Here is a 13,136-nt window from a genome sequence, read left to right as displayed (position 1 = left end):
TGCCCAGGCTGCACTACCAGCTAAGCACACAACTCTTAGCTGGCGGTCTTTGTCATCGCTTGACCTTTGGAAGCATGAGGTAGGAACTTGTGAGGACCAGAGCTATATTGGACGCTCTCCTTATCGACTCACCGTTTTGCAGCCCTTCCACTTCCCTACTCCATATGGAAATGGTACGGTCGAAAACCAAACGTGGGCAAAAATCATGTTTTGTAATCAGTAAGGTACACCGGGGCAAGTTGAAACGGGTGGGTAAGATGAAACAGCGGGTTAACATGATGTTTTCTAATGAGGGTAAATAATTTGATTGCCATATTTAACAAATAGTTTTTTAATCAAACAATCTTTTAGCGAAGAATAAATTTCCAAATAGTATTGAAATCTGTGTCAAAACTTCGCGTTTCATCTTGCTCCACCTGTTTCAACTTGCCCCGGTGTACCTTAGCATATACACATGCTTAAAGATAGACAAATTGGTTTCAAAGACTTCAAACATTTGATGTGGGATGCATAACGAATGGGTATCGAATTTTGGACACTTTAGAGAAAAAAGCCGCATAAAAAATCAAGCCATGGTAAATGTGGAAAGGTTTCAAAAGGGCCTCTAAGGGCATTTCAGGAAGGTTTCATAGGCGTTTTAGGGGGTTTCAGGGGCATTAGATGGGGTTCGAGAGGATTTTGAGGGGATTTCGGATGCATTTCAGGAAGTTTCAGAGGATTCTCGGTGGATTTCAAAGACGTTATAAAGGAGTTACATAGGGGTTTTCAGGAGTTTCGGAAGATTACTGTGGGTTACCGAGGGTAACGCACCTGAATATACCCTGGCATAAACTTTAATATTCGATCTTGAAAAATCATCAGCGTGTTTCTATGGGCTAATGAAATTGCCTGGTTTTGACGTTTCAAAATTTGTGAACAAACAAAAAAAAAATTGTGAACCTAAAACAAAAGCAATATCTGGGGTTTTCTTTTTAAATTTGCATCAGTTTAATTGGATCCTTAAGCAATCCAATTAAAATCGTAATAAAAATTGTATTGATAAAAGAAAATAAAAATAACTGTCGAAAAAAAAAACGGCCAGAATTCTCAGAATAAAAGTAATAAAGCAATTCAACCTGTCGTTATCGATAAAGTCAAAAAAAATGAATATAAGTCATGACATTCCAAAAATATATCGCATGCTTTTAGTTGATTACCAATCCATTACCTTCAACGAACATAGCAATAATTTTGCAGCGCAATACATTACTGCCAAATCTCGAAAAAGTAAGATTACCGTTTAGTTCGATATCAGCTTCCTTCCAGGTTGAGCTCAGCTCTCGCATTATCGCTTATCTCGCCTATCAAAAAACCTTTTACGGTGAGGGCAATCACCGTTCGCCTGATTGATTCCATTTTATCCAGTGTCAAATAAGACTGCTCGCTGACTAGCTCGCTGCTCACAGTAGGTATGACATAGTTAGTCAATTGCCACTGCCTCGCGTATCGTTCAAGTTCAAACACAGTCCCGCATCCGAAGCCGGGATATCGTAGTTGTTTAGTTCTATACTGAGACGCTAACGCACACGTGAAAGCCAACCATGATGGAAGTGGTGACCCGTCCAGTCCGATCCCTGGTCGACCAGCTTACAATTTTGGTGAAACTTCCGGCGGCCACAGTCTACATTATCGTCAAAGGTGTTTTCCTAATAATGAATACGATAACAAGTGAGTGTGCTTATCTCGGTTGCATCGGCGGACTTTTAGTGCAAAACTGTGATAATTTTATACTTTATACATTCGCAGAGTTTGGTCGGATGATTAGCCAGTGATACACCATGACCAAGGTTTCGGTGCAAATGCAGCACAAAGTGGTCGGTCGTACCGGACCGGACCGGAGTCAGTTTATAATACATTTCGTGTTAGATTATATACGATGTCATCCATGGATAGAAATTAAGTGATACTTGCGATTAATGCTAAAATGGTATTTTTATTGCTTCCTAACAAGATGTGCCAGAGCTTATTTTATAATTAGAATATGTTGAAGATGTGAAAAAATAAATTTTAACTAAAACATATGATTTAGCTCATAATATTTGAAAGTCGAAATATGTCCTTGTGCTGAGAAATCAGTGTTATGTTGACGGAAGTAGGGTGGAGCTTGTTGTCATTTTGTATTCATTATCTAATCTATAGGGGTGTGCAAAAATAGCACCGAGAATCAAGGATGAAGAAATCTATATAATATTAAAATAAGTTACAAGGCCCATACAGCTGTAGCGGTTAACGCGAGGGTATTCAGCGAGACCATTTTGAGAGTGACTGGTTCTATTCTCGGTCGGTCCAGGATCTTTTCGTCATGGAAATATCCTTGATTTTCTTGGGCATAGTCGGCATAGACAGTATACTCACGCCTACCTCTATATACATGCAAAATAATTATTACCACTTGTGGGTGTCGTAAATCTGTTAACAGCTGTTGGAATAGGTACACACTTAGAAAAAATGACGGAATACGGTAAAATTTTACCGTAATCTCAACAGCTAAACGTACGGTAAAAAGTTCGGTGATTTTTCAAACCACCGAACGTACTGTAAATCTCAGGAAAATGCATCTGTCAAAATTACCAGAACGTTCGGTACTTTTTACAAATTTACCGTAAAAATCGCAGAACGTTCGGTTTTTTTTGTTTACAAATGAGTTCTCAATATCACTGAACGTACGGTAAATTTGACAAATTTACGGCGATTTTATGCGAGCACAAAAAAAGAATATTTTCATAAAAAAACGTCGATGATGGGATTGAATACATGACCTTCTGATCAGGAACCACACTTGCTGGCACTATACAAGAGAGTCTTCCTTGAAGATGATGCACAAATTCTAATAGAACTGATGCTCAAAGCTGCCAGCGTGGCTGTCAAACGCATTTTACAGTAGTACAGTAAAATAGTCCCATCACGATTCGGTAAAATATTCTCAGGTCTCCTGTAAATTTGTCTGATTCCACTGGTTCTTCGGTGATTTCTTAGATTTCACCGATTTTCTCCTGCAATTTCAACGATTTCGCCGTAATACTGTAGTTTGCTTGTTTACAGATCAGTTTCGGTGATTTTTTCACCGAATACTGTAATTTATTCTAAGTGTGTAAAGTTTATTTTCAACGTTGGAATATAGGTACGTTGAAAGTTCAAGCTGATTGAGGAATCAGTAGTGGTCTATAGGTTTATGAAATACCTCCCGGATGTGCTACAGCAAACCCTGAAACCTTATCCTGACCATGCCTTTCCTTAAAAATTATGTGACCAGTATTAAGGGGCCGTTCATAAACCACGTAGACTTTATGGGGGGAGGGGGGGGGGGGGCGGTCTGGCCGAAGTCTACGCTCCATACAAATTTCAAAATTTTTGTATGGACAAAATTCTACGAGGGGGGAGGGGGGGGTCTGAGATGGCCAAATTTTGGTCTACGTGGTTTATGAGCAGCCCCTAACCTTGATATAAGAAAGCAATTGAATACAAAAAAAATGAATCTCGGCTCCGTAAAGCGTTGAACGCGTAAATAAATAAATAAACGAACTAGCTAAAAAAATCGGTTTATGAAAGATGGCTACTGCGTCCTTACCCCCTTGTGGATATGAAACGGTCATCGACGGCCAGTTCAACAGGCTATGAGGCCAGCAGCATTTTCCACTGCAGGTAACGACCGCGGTGTCACAAAACGGGGTCCTTAAGCGGATAGATTGGCTGCAACTGACGCCAGGAACTTTTGGTAATGGAAATTTCCATGACTTCCTTGGGCATAAAGTATCTTCGTACCTATCACACGGATATACAAATGCAACAAGGTCATTGGCATTAGTGCCATTAGTGCCATTGTGCCATGCCAAGAAGTGGGTTGGTTCTGTGCAGCCATGTGTAGCTTAGTAGTCCCATGTTCTATGAATATCCCTGAGCCTGTCGTAAAACTGCTGGAATATAGGTACCGTCGTTCGGGGTGACATTGGGCCTAGGGGGTAACATTGGTCCATCGAACCCACAAATTCAATATAAGTCAAAGAATCCAACTGTAGATGCAAAGTATCTTAGAATTATGTATTCTAGTAGTCTAGCACATAATATGCATTCCCGTCGTATGCTAAATGTACGTAATAGTGGCCCAATGTCACCCCACTTTGGCCCAATGACACCCCGCACGACAGTAGCGCTGAAAGTTCAAATAGCTTCAGACCTTCTGGTACGAGAGGTGTCGGTCACGTATCGACTTGGAGAAGGATCAACTGCATAAGTCACGTAGTTACAGTACAGAAATAATGAACAAACGATTTTTGACGTAGGACTACGTCTCTCTTTTCTATACCGGGTGTCATTCTAAATTTTCAGAAATCAGCCGCGTTACGTTTAAAGTGGAGATTTTGAGCGTTAATAGCTCAGCCATTTCTTGTTGAATTTTCAAAATTTTGGCACCAATAGATTGCAAATCTTTACACCAATTATGTCCAATAATAATATTTGCTGTTTTTCAATAACAAACTATTGAAAAATTGGGAAAAGTGAACCCATGTTTATTCCAGCCAATCACGATCGAGCACATTTTGGAGCACATTTTGGATGCTCCCGTCGAATATAAAAGCTACTGCTTCTTCGCATCTTCCCTCATTTGCCTTTGTCGTCTCGAGGTGAACGCATCGAACGAGAGCTGCCCACTTTTTTCGTTTGCGTTTTCGCTCATTATTCTTTGACGGCCGTGTTGGCTCGGCGTCGGTGGTTGTCGGCAAGGGTGCTGTTGCACATTCGCCTTCTAACCGTCTAACGCGGCAGACGAAGGAAAGAATACGTTTCATCGATTGCTCGGCGGTGGTGGCAGAGGCAGCAAAATCCACAGAAAGATCAGCGACATACGAATTTGCGAGTTGCGTCGCTGTCTTCGGGGCTCGGTCCTTTCGCCGATTGATTGGCGGTGGCGCATTGATGATAGCATCAGGAACATCCAGGGCAACAAGCGGCGGGCCAATTTTCGACGGCGTTCAGCATTCAGCACGGAGGAATCCAACACGCATTGCGTGGCATGATAAATTCATGTCATTTTTTGTCTAAAATCTTTCAATATTCAATCGGTTCTTTTCAGGACCATAGAAAATTATTCATCAAGAGTTGTGAATCAGATAATTATTTCATTCCATCATGGATCGGTAAAAGTGTGGTGCAACCGAAAAGTGAAAGATTGAATGCTTGGTGGCCCCGCAAGAATGATGATGCCGGCCACTAATGGTTCCATCCGGAATTTATCAACCCTATCCGAACCATTTTTCGTGAAACATCGATAAATTATAACGTTGTTCGAGTTAAAATGATCTTAACCTTACAATATTTTGATTACTTTATTCGTTAAATGGAAATTTTCTCATTTCTCGGTTGATTAACCGTTTCAAGCGTCTGGTGCATGCGGGGCGGGTCATGCAAATAAAATATACTGAAAAGCCAGCCGAATGGGAGGAGCTTCATCTGCTAATCTAGGGCATAAAAGCTGCTCCCTCTGATTTCTTTCGTCATTTTCGTTGGATCAGTCAAGCAGGGTGGATGTCACCTCCACACCTGAGCACTACCCATCAGCGACTCTCGGCTATCGTGCTGATAGCGTCATGAATCTTATCCACGGCAGAAAGCGGCCTACCAATTTTCGGTGGCATCCTGCAGGATTAGCACGGAGAAAACCAACACGCATTGCGTGGCAAGGCGGTTTCATGCCATTTTCTTCCTGAAATCGTTACTTTATCAAACGGTCCTTATCAGGATCACCAAAAAATGATTCTTCAAGAGTTGTAAATCAGATAATTTTACTCCATCAATCGAGAAAAGTGTGGTTCACCCGAAAAATGAATGATTGAATTCCGGCCACTAATGGTTCCACCCAGAATTCAGCAACGCATTACCCTATCAGAATCATTTTCCGTAAAACATTGTTTAACTCTAACAATTTTCGAATTAAAATGATCTAAATCATCCAATATTTTGTTTACTTTAACGCTTAATGATTATTTTTTTCATTTCTGGGTTGATTAATCGTTTGAAGCGTCTGAAGCAGGCGGGGCGGGCCATGCAAATGAAATATTCTGGAAAGCCAGCCGAATGGGAGGAGCTGCATCTGCTAATCTAGGGGTATAAAAGCTGTTCCCTCTGATTTCTTTCTGGATTCCGCCAGACTGAAAAAATGTCGAATGTCGGGTTAAAGTCGGGTCAATTTTTATCGAATGTTGGGCCACTGTTGGACCAACATCGATCAACTATTGGGTCTATGTTAGGTTTGGTGGCTAAAATCAAAATAGGTGAATGATAGGTTGATGTCGGGTTTGACGTCATCAACTATGGTAAAAGCTTTAAACCTACAACACCACAAATTTATGCTTCCTAGCTGGGGCTCAATTGAATGATGTGCCTTGACTGAGGCTGGAGCTGAAAATTAGTAAAAGCTCGAGATCAGTCTTAACCCAACCAATCACAATCAAGCATAGTTCTGTGAGGCGACACGACGAAACTTATATAAGTGGTGCACACACTCATTTCGATCATTTCATCGGCACACACAGCAGCGGACGGACATCACCGAGCGGCAGCAAGATCCCAAAAAAGATCCGCTTCAACGGATGAGCAAGCGGGTGGCACCGCCCTCTGTCCAATGAAGCCTCGATTCTTTTCGGATCCATCGGCAGTGGAGGCAGCAGCGGAAGCAAGATCCAAAGAAAAATCCGCCTCGGCAAACGAAAATTCGATTGGCGTCACTTTTTGTTTGCCGGGGCCCCGATTCTTTCATGGATTGTCGGTGGCAGCAGCAGCAAGATCCCAAAAAAGATCCGCTTCAACGGATGAGCAAGCGGGTGGCACCGCCCTCTGTCCAATGAAGCCTCGATTCTTTTCGGATCCATCGGCAGTGGAGGCAGTAGCGGAAGCAACATCCAAAGAAAAATCCGCCTCGGCAAACGAAAATTCGATTGGCGTCACTTTTTGTTTGCCGGGGCCCCGATTCTTTCATGGATTGTCGGTGGCAGCAGCAGCAAGATCCCAAAAAAGATCCGCTTCAACGGATGAGCAAGCGGGTGGCACCGCCCTCTGTCCAATGAAGCCTCGATTCTTTTCGGATCCATCGGCAGTGGAGGCAGCAGCGGAAGCAAGATCCAAAGAAAAATCCGCCTCGGCAAACGAAAATTCGATTGGCGTCACTTTTTGTTTGCCGGGGCCCCGATTCTTTCATGGATTGTCGGTGGCAGCAGCAGCAAGATCCCAAAAAAGATCCGCTTCAACGGATGAGCAAGCGGGTGGCACCGCCCTCTGTCCAATGAAGCCTCGATTCTTTTCGGATCCATCGGCAGTGGAGGCAGCAGCGGAAGCAACATCCAACGAAAAATCCGCCTCGGCAAACGAAAATTCGATTGACGTCACTTTTCGTTTGCCGGGGCCCCGATTCTTTCATGGATTGTAAGCGGCAGCAGCAGCAAGATCCCAAAAAAGATCCGCTTCAACGGATGAGCAAGCGGGTGGCACCGCCCTCTGTCCAATGAAGCCTCGATTCTTTTCGGATCCATCGGCAGTGGAGGCAGCAGCGGAAGCAAGATCCAAAGAAAAATCCGCCTCGGCAAACGAAAATTCGATTGGCGTCACTTTTTGTTTGCCGGGGCCCCGATTCTTTCATGGATTGTCGGTGGCAGCAGCAGCAAGATCCCAAAAAAGATCCGCTTCAACGGATGAGCAAGCGGGTGGCACCGCCCTCTGTCCAATGAAGCCTCGATTCTTTTCGGATCCATCGGCAGTGGAGGCAGCAGCGGAAGCAACATCCAAAGAAAAATCCGCCTCGGCAAACAAAAATTCGATTGACGTCACTTTTCGTTTGCCGGGGCCCCGATTCTTTCATGGATTGTAAGCGGCAGCAGCAGCAAGATCCCAAAAAAGATCCGCTTCAACGGATGAGCAAGCGGGTGGCACCGCCCTCTGTCCAATGAAGCCTCGATTCTTTTCGGATCAATCGGTGGTGGCGGCATGGGTGGCAATGAATTATATCAAAATGGTTCTTTTAAGGGCCCCAAAGCTTCCGAAAGAGTTATTTGGAGCATTATTCAATTATTTCTAAAAATTCAACTAATTCTAATTTTTATAGTTTAGTTTATCGATAAAGTTTAATTTTTATACTAAATATACACCGCTGTATATTTGGCATTTGAAATTCCAAATTTACTGTCAATGTCATTCCAATCGAGTAGGATACCTGTCAAATGCGCTTTAAGGTTGAAGGATTCGTCATTGACATAATCGTCATCATTGAAAGTTCGAAAGCAGTTTTCTCATTCTAAACTGAAATTTCTGCAGTGAAAATAAGTTCACTGTACTCCAATCTTCAGCCGCAATACAGTGAATACATTTTCACTGCGGAAATTTCAGCTTTGTACGAGAAAACTGCTTTCGAATTTTCAATGATGACGATTATTTCAATGACGAATCCTTCAACTTTAAAGGCATTGCTCGGCAGCATCATCGTCATGATACGGGAATCATCATTACCAGCAACAATCGCCAGATTTCGAGTCTTTAGCATATAGTTATTTTACTCTGGCCGTTATTTTTGCTGAATAGATACACGTTTACTTCATCTGTGAGCCCCAAATTCTTTATTATGCGTTAAAAATTAGTCCTACGTCAACATTGCGGTTATGTCTCAGACATTACACATTCCTAGTTTTTTTGCAATATTTTTGGAAAATAGTATACGCTGGAACGACAGGCGACATGGGTCAACTGGATAATATGGTTCTTTAGGGGTACCCGCATTATTATATATTTAATAACCGAATTTTCCGCCCCAAAATTAGTCTAAATCCAAAATTTCATAATTTTTGGAGTCCGGGAACTATTTTTAAAGTGCATTTAAAGTTTGTATGGGGAAATTTTTTTGTTCGGGTCGAACTGTCATTTTATCGATTGAACTGTCATTCTATCCACGAAAATTGAAACTGTTTTGTTAATTTGACCATCAAAACAAAGGTATTGGAATCAAATAAAATCACGTATTACTCAGAAAAATGAGCTCTTTCGATTAGGCTATAGAAAATAGCAATATTTTATTCATTAAACAACCCAATTGTTGGCTGATCAACGGACGATAGAAGCTGGATGGCTGAAGATATTTGGTGACGAAAAAAGTGTAGAGTCAGCAGCATCATGGTAGCATCAAGTAGTTCTGTTGCGAAGAAGCTTGCTGGCAAGAGGAGCTCAGTAGTCAAGAGGAACTAGAGAGCTAGGAGGAATACGGAACTCGCCTTCGCCTAGAAGCAGAAGAGTGCTAGGAGCCAAAAAAGATGATCGTAATATAAACGTCGCGACGCTAAGCAAGAGTGTTGGAGTATAGGTGGCGGCAATGGTAGCTAGGTAGAATTATTGCCCGTTGTGAAGATTTATAGATTCCGACGCAAATAAAAGATTAGGCTCATTTTCAGCGTAGGTGCGTTATGAATGTTTGTTTACAATGCAAAACTATCACCAAATGTGTACCTAACAACACAGCGTAAAATATTCACCAGGACGCGGTCTGGTTTTATATCTGTGGACCCACGCAAGAAAAATCCACGCAACTAATTTTCGCGCAGGAGTCTAAACAGGTGGAATCTCCGCAATACTGGCAGAGGTAATATAATGTTGTAAATGAAAGTTATAGTGAATTGTATATACTGGAATGCGATGCAGGTTCGGCATCGTAAAATCGCAGGGTATCTATTGGGCAAGATCCATGGTACGAACGTTTGTAGGTAGTCGAGTCATATCATCTATCAGGGCACGGTAAATGCTGGGTATGTTGCGCAATTCAAATCCCATTATGATTCACTAGCCTCTGCCTAGCAACTCCTATCTCTGATTCCGCGTTGTACTGACTGGAAACTACGAGCAACCTTAGGGAAGATCGGGTAACCAACCCCGGTGGGAACTTTAGTCGTAGGCTGACAGGGCAGGGGGGTTTGCTTCTACAAACCCTAACGTCTGTTCTCCAGGAGGAGCGGCTCACAAAAGCGTCTGATCCTCATGTTAGAGGCGGCTGATCAACGTCCGAGTGCCAGAGAAGGACTCTATGCTCTACTGTGCACTATGGTCGTCCTGAAAAGGGCGTTGGTATCAGGCCCTAAGAGCCAGCCATAAAAAATGGAAAATGGAAGCCAGAAGGAGGAACTCAGACCAACGAACGATTGGAAAGTTCAGCGCCCACCAGCAGATGAACGAGAATAGCCTACGACTGATTGATTTCGCCGCCTCCAAAAATATGGCCATACGTAGCACTTTTTTCCAACACAGCTTCCTTTATCGTTACACCTGATTGACGGACGGTACTTCTCCGACATTATCGACGTCAGGACTTATCGTGGCGCCAACGTCGACTCCGACCACTATCTAGTGATGGTCAAACTGTGCCCAAAACTCTCCGTCATCAACAATGTACGGTACCGGCAACCACCACGGTACAATCTAATGCGACTAAAACAACCAGTTGTCGCGCAGAATTTCAAGCCCGCATTGCCAGACTAGGGCGAGCTCGATGAGGCCCCTCTAGAGGACTGCTGGAATACAGTGAGAGCAGCCATCAACGACGCAGCTAAGAGCACCATCGGGTACGTGGAACGGAATCTATGGAACGAATGGTTCGACGAAGAGTGCAGAACGTGTTTGGAGAAGAACGCAGTGCGGGCGGCTACAGGAAGGGACTCGACAGAACGTGGAACGTTACAAAAAAAAAGCGTTGCTGTTTCCTCTTTCAGGAGAAAAGGTGCAGTCTGGAAGAAGTGAAGTGCGAAGAAATGGAACTGCGGTGCCGTTCCCAAGAAACACGGAAGTTCTATCAGAAACTCAACGCATTCCGCAACGGCTTCGTGCCGCGATCCGAAATGTGAAGGGATAAGGACGGAGGACTTTTGCCGGACGGACGGAGGTGATCGAAAGGTGTAAGCAGCACTTCGATCAGCACCTGAATGACGTGGAGAACGTAGGCACGGGAGACCACGACAACGGAGGAAGCGACGTTGCTAGTGCCGCGGAGGATGGAAATGAACGCTGAGGGAAGTTAAGGATGCCATTCATCAGCTCTAAATCAACAAAGCAGCTGGTAAGAATGGTATCGCAGCTGTACTCATCAAGATGGGCCCAGCAAAGTCTGCACCGGATGATAGTCAGAAATGAAGGGGTAATCTGTCCCATTCACAAAAAAAAGGCGACCATTTGAAATATGAGAACTTCAGAGCGATTACTATTTTGAATGCTGCTGCAACATCTGTCGTCTGTCACCTAAAACGAATGAGTTCGTGGGAAGTTATCAAGCCGGCTTCATCGACGGCCGATCGACAACGGACCAGATCTTCACCCTACGGCAAATGCTCCAGAAATGCCGTGAACACCAGGTCCCAATGCATCACCTGTTCATCGACTTCAAAGCGGTAGTATCGACCGCTCAAGGCTATGGAGAATCATGGACGAAAACGGCTTTCCTGGGAAGCTGACTAGACTAATTAAAGCAACGATGGATGGTGTGCAAAACTGCGTAAGGGTTTCGGGGGTTTCGGGTGGACTTTCTAGTTCATTCAGATCAATCTGGGGACTGTGATAAGGTGACGAATTTTCATGCCTACACTTCAACATCGCTCTGGGAGGTGTCATGCGACGCGACGGGTGAGCTGGCGAGCATTGTAAGGTTCTCTGGAGATATGTATCAGAAAACTCTACAATTCTTGTAGCGTTGGATGAATGAAGTATTTCATTTCAATTCCTTGAACAATTTCTGTTTCAATTTTTAACTGACACTGTCCTGTTTCATAACAAAATGTACTGTAAAATATGTGCATATTTTGGAGATATTCAAGATCTTTTGATTTTCATCTGTGAAGGTCATGGAATCGTAGCGACAACTGAGGTATCCAAAACAATGAAATCATTTGAAAATCAGAACATACCTATCATCATCCTTTGACATTTTCATCGGCAAGTTTCGAAGCATGCGCGGTACCATTTGTTGCGGTCAAATGTCATAAGCAGGTCCGGGATACATTTGGCAGTGGCAGACTGAATAGAGTAATCATCTGCACAATTTGATGTCCCACTCGCTGCCGTTCGCATCAGCCTCCGTCGTGACGATACCTATTCTAGGAGGATGCAAAGTGACGAAAGTGAACATGAAAAATTAATCAATAATCGCGTGAGCGAAAACGGACTGTAGTTTTGATAACTTGCCAATTGGAGATTGATCATCTGTATTGTGTTTCAAAGAGGTGTATTTGAAGGTTGATTACGCAGCAAAGACCACCAAGTGCTACAAGAATGTGAAAAAGAGGAAATGCAAACGAGATTGAAATTATTTCAGCGAGCAAAGGCCACATAAGTCCTGAGTGTAGTTTTCATACCTACCAGCCATTATTGTTGTTTCTACTATAACCAACTTACCAGTGTGAAAATTGTGGTGAATTGCAGAGCTTAAAACTGTAAATTTGCAAGCAACAATCATCCTACAAGTTGTAAATTTTCTATATATTTGCCAAAACGTTTGGATTAATCAACGGAACACCTGACCATAAGGTAAGTGAAGCGAGAAAAAGTGTGTAGAAATCTTTAGCAATAGTAATACTTTTGCTAAGTAAAACTGATGATTTTCTTTAAGTGTAGTACCGGTAGTCTACTTGATTCTTTATCCAAGTATCCTCGACTAAATTGAGTTGAAACTACCTAAGCATTTTTGAGGAAATTTACATATATGATTAAACATATAGGATTATTTTTTTTCTTTTCCTGGTACTCAAATGTTGTCAACAGTATACGTTATATGCAAGTGCAAAATTTCTTCTCTCCACCCACACAAAAAAGTTTTCGCTTCTTACCAATTTCTGAGAAGAATGATTCCAGAAATGATTAAAGTTGATTGACTTGAAAAAGTCAATGTTCATGCTATCCATTACATCAATAGCGAAAAACTTCGAAGAATGTCATAAGCAACCTATCAGTTCATAATCTTGAAAATTTCTCCCACTCTACCGACCTTGGCTTGAGGGTTGATTGGTGGGAAAAGTCTTTTCCTTGGAACCGTTCGATGTCATCGTGTCGTATTTATCGTATCGATTTTACGCGCATCGGCATGCTGT

At 42.8% G+C, this 13,136-nt stretch overlaps 1 protein-coding gene and 1 long non-coding RNA gene across 2 annotated transcripts in view; both read left to right on the top strand.

Annotated features, from left to right (window-relative positions):
* The first annotated feature begins 1,038 nt into the window (after window positions 1–1,038).
* Window positions 1,039–2,060, top strand: LOC109410112 (uncharacterized). Its single transcript, XR_002130125.3, has 2 exons — window positions 1,039–1,707; window positions 1,786–2,060. It is a non-coding gene; the product is annotated as an uncharacterized LOC109410112 (long non-coding RNA).
* Window positions 2,061–11,999: 9,939 nt separating this feature from the next.
* LOC109410096 (TBC1 domain family member 16) overlaps window positions 12,000–13,136 on the top strand; it is a 36,900-nt gene continuing 35,763 nt past the window's right edge. The window contains exon 1 of the mRNA XM_019683631.3: window positions 12,000–12,576. The gene's annotated coding sequence lies outside the window, so the exon portion shown is untranslated. The remainder of the gene's footprint in view (window positions 12,577–13,136) is intronic.

The sequence above is a fragment of the Aedes albopictus genome, chromosome 3, assembly GCF_035046485.1.
Source record: "Aedes albopictus strain Foshan chromosome 3, AalbF5, whole genome shotgun sequence".
Taxonomy (NCBI): domain Eukaryota; kingdom Metazoa; phylum Arthropoda; class Insecta; order Diptera; family Culicidae; genus Aedes; species Aedes albopictus.
This window is presented reverse-complemented; position numbering and strand designations above follow the sequence as displayed.